Here is an 11,587-nt window from a genome sequence, read left to right as displayed (position 1 = left end):
GAAAGGACTCATTTTCTTCTCTCGATAAATAAAATTTTCATTTTTAATCATCAAAAAAATCTAAAGCCAAGAAACTATCTACAACACTGTACACTTTTATGATCATTTAATGCTGATAATAAAATATAGACACTTTTTCGAATTATTTATATATATGAAAAAGGGATATGCTGCGAATATCACTGTCTCAGATATCATATGCTCACTAAATTCGTTGAATAAAAGTTTTATGCATTGCTAAAGGAATTAAAACTTACTGAAAGTAAGCATGATTAGGCTATAGTTTAATGATTTTCATTATGTAATAATGTATAGTTTTAATTACATTCGTGGTGCCAACCTTTCCACATTTTGATTATAAAACTTTAATGTAAACTCGTTACCTTTTTAAAATGTTAGTTGCAATATCAATTTCTTTAAAAGAGAAAATAAAAAGGCAACCTCCAATTTACTATTTCTGAAAATAACTCGTCACAATAATACTTGGTTAGTAGTTGAAAGAATAAAGAGTAATTTATTAATATGTTTAATTTCAGCTTCCATTCCAGTAAGATCCATAGTTTTGGAACAGTATCTTGTTAGCCATTGGATATAGATTTGGTAGAGTGTAGTTTCTACCTACCCAAATGAAAGGATTTTGAGGTAGTACTGAAAATTGCACATGCAAACGTGAAGTGAATTAGTAATGCAAAAAGAGTAGGGAAAAGAGCAGAGGGCAATGATGGCACTAATTATGTTTATTTGTGTTCCTTGATTGTAGGTTTTTGGCATGATTGGAATGGATGAATGGGTAGAAGAAAGAAGAAGAAATAGTGTTGATGGATGAGGTGAATGATGAGAGAGGGGTAGGAAAAAGGGAAGTGGGAGTGGAAAAGTGTTAGCCAAGTGAGGCCCACTTTTATTGCAAAATTTGTTGTCCACAGCTAATCACTTGTCCCATTCCCTGCACAATTACAAACAACACCATTCATCTTCTCAAAATATTCATTCAAACTTTGTGGCTACTATTTATCTTCACTTTCAAAATAACTCTATTAATACTAATACACATATTAAATGATCAACAAATCGCTACTTATTTTCTCCTGCCACTTATAGAGTCTTCTGTTTTCTCTCTCTCTCTCTCTCTTACACATTTTAAATTAAAATAATTAGATTATTTTTTAGTGTACAGTTCAAATAAAAAATTTATTTATTATTTTATTTATAAAAATATATAAAACGATATATTCTCTGGCATCCATTTTTCAAAACATTTTTATCTTTATTTATTTTTTATAAAAGCTCTTTGGGCATCTTTATCTTTCTTTATTTGATAACTATTAAGTCTACTTAAAAGTTAATAATTGTAATATCTTTGATTTTAAATTTTATAAATAATATTTTAATTAGATGTAACTGCAAAATAATTTTTATCTTTTAGGAAATTGTAAAACACACTTTCCATTTTTTATATCTCTCACATTTTTCTTTGAGAGATTGGAAAGGCAAATTTTGAGAGCTTGCACTACTCATTAAAAAAATTGTAAATTCAAAAGGTACAAGTCATCTTTGCTTCCTATGCTAGTCTTGTAAATTATATTTATTTATAATTTGCATGCTTTTATATAGAATTTATTGATAAATAAATTATGTTAGAATAATGATCCTTAGGAAAAGTAACAAAACTTATGAAATTAGTAATTATTAATGTTATTAATTCTATTTTTACTATTTGATTTTATTGTTGAAAGTATTGTTTTTAAACTATTTTACTCATCAATTGGAGTTCTTGGCTTTTTTTTTCCATTTATTTCCAATTTTGAATTTAGATTCATAATTTTATAAAACAAAATAGGTAAGAGATATAAACAACATTGAAAATTGTTATAATATATATCTTTAATTAATTGTGGATGTATGATTTATATTTCTAATACAATGCTGAGAGTTTTTACGATCAAAATTATAAAGTCAAATAAAAAATTTATCTTCATGGAGAATAAAGTGAAAGCTTCAATGGAAGTTGTTCTAGATAAAAGTATTGGCAATCTTAAACCTAGAGCATGTAGTTGAGATCGGTTAAACTCCGAGGGGGCTCCACCTGCAAAAGATACTCCGATGCTCAAGTCAGTAAGAATATAATGAGTATAGTGTAAATACGAGTTAAAATTACCCTCTGTGTTGTTTATTAAATGATCCTTTATGTAGAGCGTAATCTGGTATATATAGACCGAGTTATAACCTCTCGGTCTTTAGTCATGATTGTGTCTTAATTGAGTGATTAAGGTTAATTGATTGAGATCCCTTGACTTGTGCTCCCTCATAACGTTAGTTACACAGGTCGAGAAACGACCCATAAATGACCAACCATCAGGTTAGGCCCATGATCTTACAAAAGCAATCAAGACTTTTCATTTAATCCTTGACACTAGATTTCATTTAGATTTATTGAAAACGTACCTAGTTTATCTTGGAATTTAATTTTGTTTTTTATGTTTGATGTTACTATGTTATCAAAACCCGCGAGTTCACTCGTAAACTCGTTCGAGTCTAAGAGTTCACTAGTGGGTGACGAGTGAACTTGTGAGTAAACCCTTTTCTTGGCAGACTCAGATTGGACTCGGACAGACTCTGTGAACTCAGTGTAAACTCGGGAATTGGAGGTCGATTCAATAAGTTCTGAAAAAAAAGTCAAAAACGACCCAGAGATGTTCGTTTCACTTAATATTAGGATTTAGGGTTTGTTTGACACCTAGAGTTGTCTTGCATTTGTTTTTCGATAGGTTCATCGTCGTCGTAGTACCTCGTCGTCGATGTGCTCGCTGTCATTGCCTCATGGTCTCGCTTTTCCTCAGATTGTGTTGTTGTCTCGCTTCTCCTTGGATTGCATCGAAATCTCATTGCACCTTGTCTTGTTGCACCACACCTTGTCTCGCCACATCGTGCCTCATTGTCATGGTCTCATTCTTCTTCATTTTCAGGTAGACGCTCTAGTTCACGATGTTGAAACTGTGCATGTGGGTTTCAGGTGATTGGGGGAAATGTTTGATTAGGGTTACGAGAGTGCAGATTAAGTTGGGGTTTATTATGTATTATATTATAAAAAATATTTTTAAGTTGGGTTTTGGTTCTTTTTAGTGTGGCATATTGCATATATTTTTTTTTATTTAGAGGGTGGCATAATTAAAATTGGGTTTAGATTAATTTTATTTATTTATTTTTTTCATGTTTCAGCACTTCCATTTAGAAGTTGCGAGAAATAGAAAAAATATTGGATGGAAGCATGGAAATGATGTTTCAGGGAACAAAAAAAAAATGTGAAATGGAATTATTATTAACGACATTTTATGGAGGCATTTTCATATTCAAACAATATCTTGTTGGTACTAGATATGACTTTGAATCTTGTGTATTAGTACCAGAAGAAATCAAAGTTTTAATGTTGAAAGTTATGTTAGAAGCTAAAGATGCCTCAATGAAGAAAATAAGGTTGAATAGTCTTGAAAAAATATGGTGGAGAAGAGAGTGAACAAAGTGCTTGCAGTAGTAAGATGTTTAAAAATAAATCTATCGATGGTGTTCAAACTGCTCTAAATCAAATGTACAATAGAGAAAAAGTTAATGCTCAAGTTGAAAATTTTTCTACACCAATGTCATTTTGTTCAATGTTATAAGAAATCCAGTTTTTGCAAAAATGTGTGACATGATTGATAGATATGGAGTTGGCTATAAACCTCCATCATATCATGGTATTAGAGAGAAACTTTTGAGACAAGGAATGGACAAAACTGATCTACAACTTTAAGAGTACAAGGATGAATGGAAGATGATGCAAACCGATAGATGACTAAGGACACAACAAAAACTTTCCAAAAGGGTCAGTCATCTCAATATACAAAGTCGAGCTCCACCAAACCTCGAGAAAGCATCAACAGAAGAAGAAGCTATAAACTAGAGCACCTAAAGTTCTTCCTGCTAGTCTTTTTAAATGATTACAAAAATGTTGTAAATATTTGGGCTCACTTTGGGGGTCAAAATAGAAAATATAGGCTGGAATAAGGTACCTTTAGGATAATAGGGGTGTGGGTAGCATTTTAGCTTGTTCCTAGCCCATTTGAAGACATTTTGACCTAGTTTCTAGAAGGACAAGCTCGGGATGCGGGATTGACTTAGTCAAACCCTAAGACTACCCATTTTTTCCCTTTGCCTATCCTACTCCTTTAGCTTGTTCTCCAAGGCTCCTTCACCTATAAATAGGAGGCCTACCTAGTGTATTTTACAAGTTGAATGAAATAGAGAAAAGTTACTCTGCACATTTTGTGTGAGATAATTAGTGAGGCTTGTCCTCTTAGTATTAGTCTTATCTTATGAGTTTTGAGAGCTCTCAAGTGGCAGCATCATTCACTTATCTTGGAGTCATCTCACCATCCAAGTGGTGTGCAACCATTCTCAATTCCATTTTCTCATAAGCTTCCTCTTCCTTCATCTTTTCTATTCCATTATCATTTCTATTCTATTCATAAACTATGTCCTTATTTTGCTTCCTTATGTCTATTCAGTTTTTACATGTTGCTCTTGTTTTCCTTTTGTAATTTCGCACCATATCTTGTCATCATCTTCACCATATAATTGTATTTTCCTTTTGCCTTTGTGAAATGAACCTTCACATCTACTTAACCACTTGGTTAAGTTAATGTCCTGTGGGGATTTTCCTTAGGTTTTCACTCTTAATTGTCTAACAATCTCAATCATAAATCTAAAGTGACAGCTAAATGAACAATCCTAAAATCAACTCAAATCAGAAGAGGACAGGTTGTACCATTATGTCTGATGGATGGACAAATAAGAAAAAACGTTCAATTTGTAATTTTTTATGAATAGCCCTAAATGAACTATGTTTTTCTATTCATTAGATACCTCCGACATCTCAAAAATTGCACAATTTTAGAGCTGATGAGTAATGCACAATTTTAGGAACACCACAACAAAATGGGTGTATAAAAAAGGTGTAATAGAACATTAATGGTTATGGCTATGAGTACGTTAGTTAATTCTTCTTTATCAATGTTTTTATAGATATATACCTAAAACACTGCCATTGATTTGTAACAATGTTTCTAGTAAGGTAGTTCCTAAGACACCTTGTAAATTGTGGATTGGAAAGACACCTAGTATAAATTACCTGCATGTTTGGGGTTGCTAGGCGGAAATAATCAGTGGATATTTCATTGGTTATCTAAAAAATTCAAATAGGTATATGTTTTATTGTCCTAATCATAGTATGAGAATTGTTGAAACGGAAAATGCAAGGTTCATTGAGTCCAATTCCACGACATGTGGAAATTAAAGTAGAGTACATGTTTCTTTAACTTATGGATTTGGAAATAAAGTGAATGTTCCTCTAATTGTTGTGAGAAATGAAAATGAAGAAAAACAACATAATGACGAGCCCGTGATTCAAAATGAACCCAGTGTAAATGAACCACAAGAAGTAACATTAAGGAGGTCTTAAAGAGTAAAGACATGCAACACTCCAAAAATATCATTCACATTATACTATAAATCTATTAAAGGATATGTACAAAACTTATAGTAATTTAAAATACACTTATTCATTCACATATTATATGTAAAAATACAAATATTTAAAAACAGAGGTTAAAAATATTTATTCTTTTCCGATATCACTCCTACACTTGTACATATACATGTTCGTGTACATATTATAGTCATCGTAATTCATAATATAAACAAAACATACAAGGATAAACTATTGAAATAAATTTATAACATAAAATATATAAAGAAACAATTAGTAATTCATAAATAATCCAATTTCTTTCTCAATCAAATATAAACATACAAATATCCATGTACCAACCACAATAATCTAATTTCATTCAAACGCAATATACAACAACCATATAAACTACACATGAATCTATACATCAAGGATATTCAACAAGGGAAATATCAATTAATGTCTTCTGGAATACTCGTACTAAGTAGCCCCTACCAGAGACTAACATTTGATTCAATACTCAAGATTTAGATTTACAAGAGAACCTAGAGAAAGGATGAAGGTAAGTTCAATACATCAAATATCGTGTGTCTATAGCAGATCACGATATGTAATGAGCTCCCTCATTAGCTGCTCACCATTTGATGTCTTAGTCTATGTGACCTAGACTATTAGTGAAATTAGTGAATTTATGTTACAACATAAGATTCAATACTTAATACACAAATAAAACAACGATTCCTACTGTACTGGACCATAGCCCTCAGAGCTCAGCACTCGATGGTCAGACCTCAACACTTGCCATAGACAGGTCAGCTCGGCTCTTGGGCCAAGTTGGCGGGCCATATGATTATGTTAGTCCCTTTTTTGTATAACCCTTCATACATAAGGCCTAAACGGTTAGAGAGGGGTAGTTATGGACCTAAGGGTGCGCTTAGTGCGCATAGGTAGTTCAAGTAAAAAAAATTCTTTTAAATCTAAGCCCATGTGTGCTAGGGCACGTAAAGGTTAGGTTGCATGTATGCAGAAGAGGAGTGTAAGGCCACGCTGAGGGCGCCTACGTAAACAGACTGGACCAATGTAGTTAAAATTGCGAGTAAACTCGCAAAAATGCACAATTCAACGATCTTGGAGCAAAAAACGAGTTGACTCGCACGACGGATCGGTGCCGAAGCAGATCGCATCGCGTCGCCGCGGAGCTCGTTGCCTCGGAGGCCGTCTCCGAGTCGCCTCGCACTGTGGTGCGGCACACCCTAAACCCTAAAAAACCCTAATTTGTTTTAATCTGATGCAGCCTGGTGCGGCCCAATGTGGCCAGTGCGGCCAAATGCAACCCAATGTGTGTTTTTTAGAGTGAAACCCTAAAGAATTAAGAAAACCTAAAAAAAATAACAAACCCTTAACAACACAGTACCTACTGCACCCTAGAACTTCATTGTCGTCAATCGCGACGCCGCCGCCACTAGTTGTGAATGTCGCCGCCTCTGCTCGTGACGCCGCCTCTGCGAATGTTCTCCTAGTCTCTTTTCTCTCATTCTCCATAACAGTCCCGTGCTATTTTTTATTTTCCAAGACAGTGCCTTCTATTATGGATTCAGGTGGGGACAATACAGAAAAAAGGAAGTATAAAAAAAGACCCTGCATGGAATTACTGTATTTCTATTGATGGGAAATCAAGAAACGTGAAGTGTAAATATTGTGAGAAGATTTTAACTAGGGGTATCTATAGACTAAAGCATCATCTTGCATGCACTTCAAAAGATGTTGGAGCATTTCTTGCTGTCCCAGAAGAAGTTAAAAAATTATTGTTGGGTACTGTTTCTATGTTGCAGCAAAATTTAATCAAAAAATCTATGTTCGGAGTAGACTTGGAAAGCAATGTGAGTGATTCTGAAAATTTTAGAAAAAGAGCTTCTCAAGAAGAGAGTGTGGGGTGATTCATCAAGTATTTTCAAGAGAAGAGGAAGTCAAAGTACTATCAATTCCATCTTCAAGAAAAGTGAGAGGGAAGATACATGTCAATAAATTGCTTTATTTTTCTACAACAATGCTATTCCATTTAATGTAGCAAAGAGTGAAGAGTTCACTAAAATGGTTGAAATGATTGCCAAACATGGTCATGGAATTAAGCCACCATCATACCATGAAATCTGGGTGAAATATTTGAAGCTACAGATTGAAAAAACCAATCAAATATTGGAAGAACATAGATTATGTTGGAAAAAACATGGTTCCACAATAATGACAGATGGGTGGACTGATAGGAAGAGAAAAACCATACTTAATTTTCTTGTAAATTGTCCAAAGGGGACTGTTTTTTTGAAGTCAATTGATGCTTCTGACATATCTAAGACAACTGACAAAATTTTCAAGATGATGGATGATGTTGTTGAAGAGGTTGGGGAAGGTAATGTAATGCAGACTGTAATTGATAATGCAGCAAATTACAAAAGCAGTTGGGGATCTCTTAATGCAAAAGAGAAAAAAATTGTATTAGACATCATGCGCAGCACATTGCATTGACTTAATGTTGGAAGATTTTGAGAAGAAAATACCACTCCATCGGGAGACCATATCCAATGGTAAGAAAATCACAACCTACATCTATTCAAGAACTAGTCTTATTTGCTTGTTGCTCAAACATACTGAAGGGATAGATTTAATAAGACCGGCTAATACTCGTTTTGGCACTTCTTGTTTAACTTTGGGATGTTTAAATGAGAATAAGAAATCACTTATTAGGATGTTTACATCTAAGGAGTGGTAATCTAGTCAGTGCGTAAAGACTAGAGATGGAAGGCTTGTTGAAAATTTGGTATTGAATAAGGGATTCTGGTCAAATATTTTGAATTGTTTGAGGGGTGCTCTTCCCCTAATTAAGGTGTTGCGCATGGTGGATTCTGATGAAAAACCAGCCATGGGTTCTATTTATGAAGAGATGGACCTTGCTAAAGAGAAGATACAAAGTCTCTTCAATGGAGTTAGTAAAAGGTAAATAACTAATTACCTTTCAATTTTATTTCATTCCTAATCTTTCTTAGAAATATAAACTTTGTTTCTATATTTATTTATTTACTTTTATCTTACTTAGTTACACTCCACTTTGGGAAATCATTGATCAAAGATGGGACAACCAATTGCATAGGTCATTTACACGGTGCAGGCTATTATCTAAATCCCATATTGCATTATCATCCGGATTTTAAAGTTGATTATGAGGTGAAACGGGGAATGTATGAATGTTTAGAAAGGATGGGAGGAGACCACTACAAGAAAAACTGCATTTACATACGGTCAAAATCCGTATGTAATGCAAGAAATCCGTATGTAAAACATGATTACATACGGACGAAAATCCGTATGTAAAACCGTCGTAGGTAACTGTTACATACAGATTTCAAATCTGTATCTAATTACATACGGATAAATCTGTATGTAAAATCCATATGTAATTACATACGGATTTATCCGTATGTAATAGGGGAGGAGATTACATACGGATAAATCCGTATGTAACAGGGGAGGAGATTACATACGGATAAATCCGTATGTAACAGGGGTCAGTATTTCGTGTAATTGAAAGCACTGGAAATCTGTTCAGAACCTGCATTATCAGAAGCAATTCTAGTTTTCAGAATTCATTCAAAAGCAATATCAATCAAACATTCAGAACTGCCCATAAATATTTCCGAATGTTTAAAATATCCAATATCCATCAACATTCAGACCTGTTCATAAATACAATCCTATTTCTAAATGTTCAAAATATCCAAATGTATTCATTAAAACATAAAAAAGCATCTAATAAAAGAAAATTCAAATCATTACAAAAGTTTTAAAGAAGCTAATAATTATTATAATCTTGACCAGGTGAATTTTGTTGTTCTTCATGATTACTATCATGTTCATTATGATTACTATGATGTTGTACTTCATCATTGTCTTGTATCTGATTTTGTTGAGTTGGTTGCGAGATATTTGGCTGTTGAAAAATATTTTGTGTCACTGCTACTGCTTCAGGTGGTAGATATTGCAGCATAAAATTTTGGAAGGATTGAAATTGAGCTTTCATGTCTTGAATCTGCTGCTTAAGTTCAACATTTCTCCTGCATCAGCTTTGTTATTACTAGAAGATGCTTGTGTTTCTTGTAGGTAGCGATCAATACAGTCTTTGTCATCATCGACATGTCCAACCCCATATACTCGTCCCTTGTACCTTCCACCTATAGATTGTAACCAACAACTGTTTCTTAATCTTTCCTTCTCGGCAGCATCTAATGGAGTAGTTATTGAGGCAGCCGTAGATTGTGACTCAGAGACTGCTCGAGAAAATCTACTTTGAAAATCTTCCTATTAAAATGAAAAATATTTGTTATCATAGTAATTAATGTACATGAAAAAAATTAAAAAAGTTTTGATAAAAAAACTAACATGTGTCCGTCTCGATCTATCATCTACAAAATCTTCAGTGCTCTTCCGTATATGTGTTTGTTGAAACACTTCATCAACATGGACCGTGCGGCCAAGCTCCTGTGTCTATAAAGAAAACATTTTATAAATTAATGAGGTAATAATTAATCATAAATTAGTACAAAATTTTATATGGAAGTCATACCAAACGAATAGCGTGTTCATGCACGCTAATGGATCCTCCGGTGTGCAGACATCCACCTTTTTCAAACAAACGATTTTTTTAGCTGTATTGCATTTGGATCGATACAGAGGCATGTTCCACTGTTCCAAGAGGCTGTTCCAAACATTATTCCCAATCCATTCTGGTCGTTTTCCTTCTTGGCGAGACACTTTAAACATTTGTGAAAGACTGTGAGAAGCCTTCGTATGGAAATTTTTGTTAACTTTGTCCTCATCTTCAACCCTCCATGTGACCTTCCTCTGCAAAACAACAATCATCAATCCAAATTGTAAATTATAAGCATTTTTTAAAGGAATAAAAAACAAGTACCTTAAAACGTTGAAAAAATATATCTCGGTCAGCCTTTGGGATTACCCCCCATGTTAGCCATGGCTCACTAAATTGTTGCTTAATGGTGGCAGTGATGGCCTTGGATGCAATTTTTTATGGATAAAACCTAAATACCAAAACAAAGTATAAGAATAATAGTAAATTATATAAATTGAAATTTATTATATTCTTACCCTCCCCCAATAGGCTGAATCAGAGGGCGATCACCAGCTGAGAGGACCTCGTCCTCTAAGTTATTGCCTGCAAAATTTGAATGCGTCCCTCCTAGATTTGTATGTGGAGATGGTGTAATATCTGGGTTTAGGGTTGATGCATTAGAACCAACACGTGGAGATGGTGTTGATGCAATAGCCTCTGCTACTGGTGGGGTGGATTGGGTAGCATTTGCTACTGGTGGGGTCGATCCATGAGCTGCAGAAGGAATAGGTGTATTGGGTTGACTGGATGATGGATTTTGATTGTTAAATCGTGATAACAATTTTATCACATAAGGTTTTTTCCCCTTTTGTTGTTACTCGGTGATGGTTGATCAGAACCTCCTGATGACATCTATATATATGGCATGAAATGATAATGAAGGTAATATAAGTTTATGAATTGAGAAAAAATATATTGAATATAGTTTAATAAAAAAATTGAAATAAACATGCAAAAATTTAATCATCAAACATAACCCAAGAGTATGACATCAGATTAACTAGAGCAATAAACAGTATGTTAACAACAACAGTACACAGTAGTTCCTACAATACATATTATTTGTTAACACTGGTTGCCTAAGTCTATTCAGAGGTAGAGATGTCAAAGTCATCTCCATATTCGTCTTCACTTTCTCCGTCCTCATTGTCCTCTTCCCATTCATTTGTTTTTTCATCTATCTCATGTTCAAATGATGATAGATTGTTTATGTCCACTTCTTCAAGCTCAACCTCTAAATCTCTTAATCCTGAAACTTGTTCAACTTCAATTACTTCATTAACATGTGACATTTCATCAACTTGATATGGCCCTTCAACTTCTACATCATCAGAATCTATACAAGCTGAACAAAAATGAGTTGTCTCACGATGCAAATAAGATGCGCAAATAGATCCTTCTAC

General features: G+C 33.9%; 1 pseudogene; it reads right to left on the bottom strand.

Moving 5' to 3' along the window:
- Positions 1-9,571: 9,571 nt before the first annotated feature.
- Positions 9,572-11,036, bottom strand: LOC150025801 (uncharacterized; annotated as a pseudogene).
- Positions 11,037-11,587: the final 551 nt, after the last annotated feature.

The sequence above is a fragment of the Phaseolus vulgaris genome, chromosome 7, assembly GCF_051622355.1.
Source record: "Phaseolus vulgaris cultivar YP4 chromosome 7, ASM5162235v1, whole genome shotgun sequence".
Lineage (NCBI taxonomy): Eukaryota > Viridiplantae > Streptophyta > Magnoliopsida > Fabales > Fabaceae > Phaseolus > Phaseolus vulgaris.
Note: the sequence above shows the minus strand (reverse complement) of the source record. Positions and strands in the feature narration are given on the sequence as shown.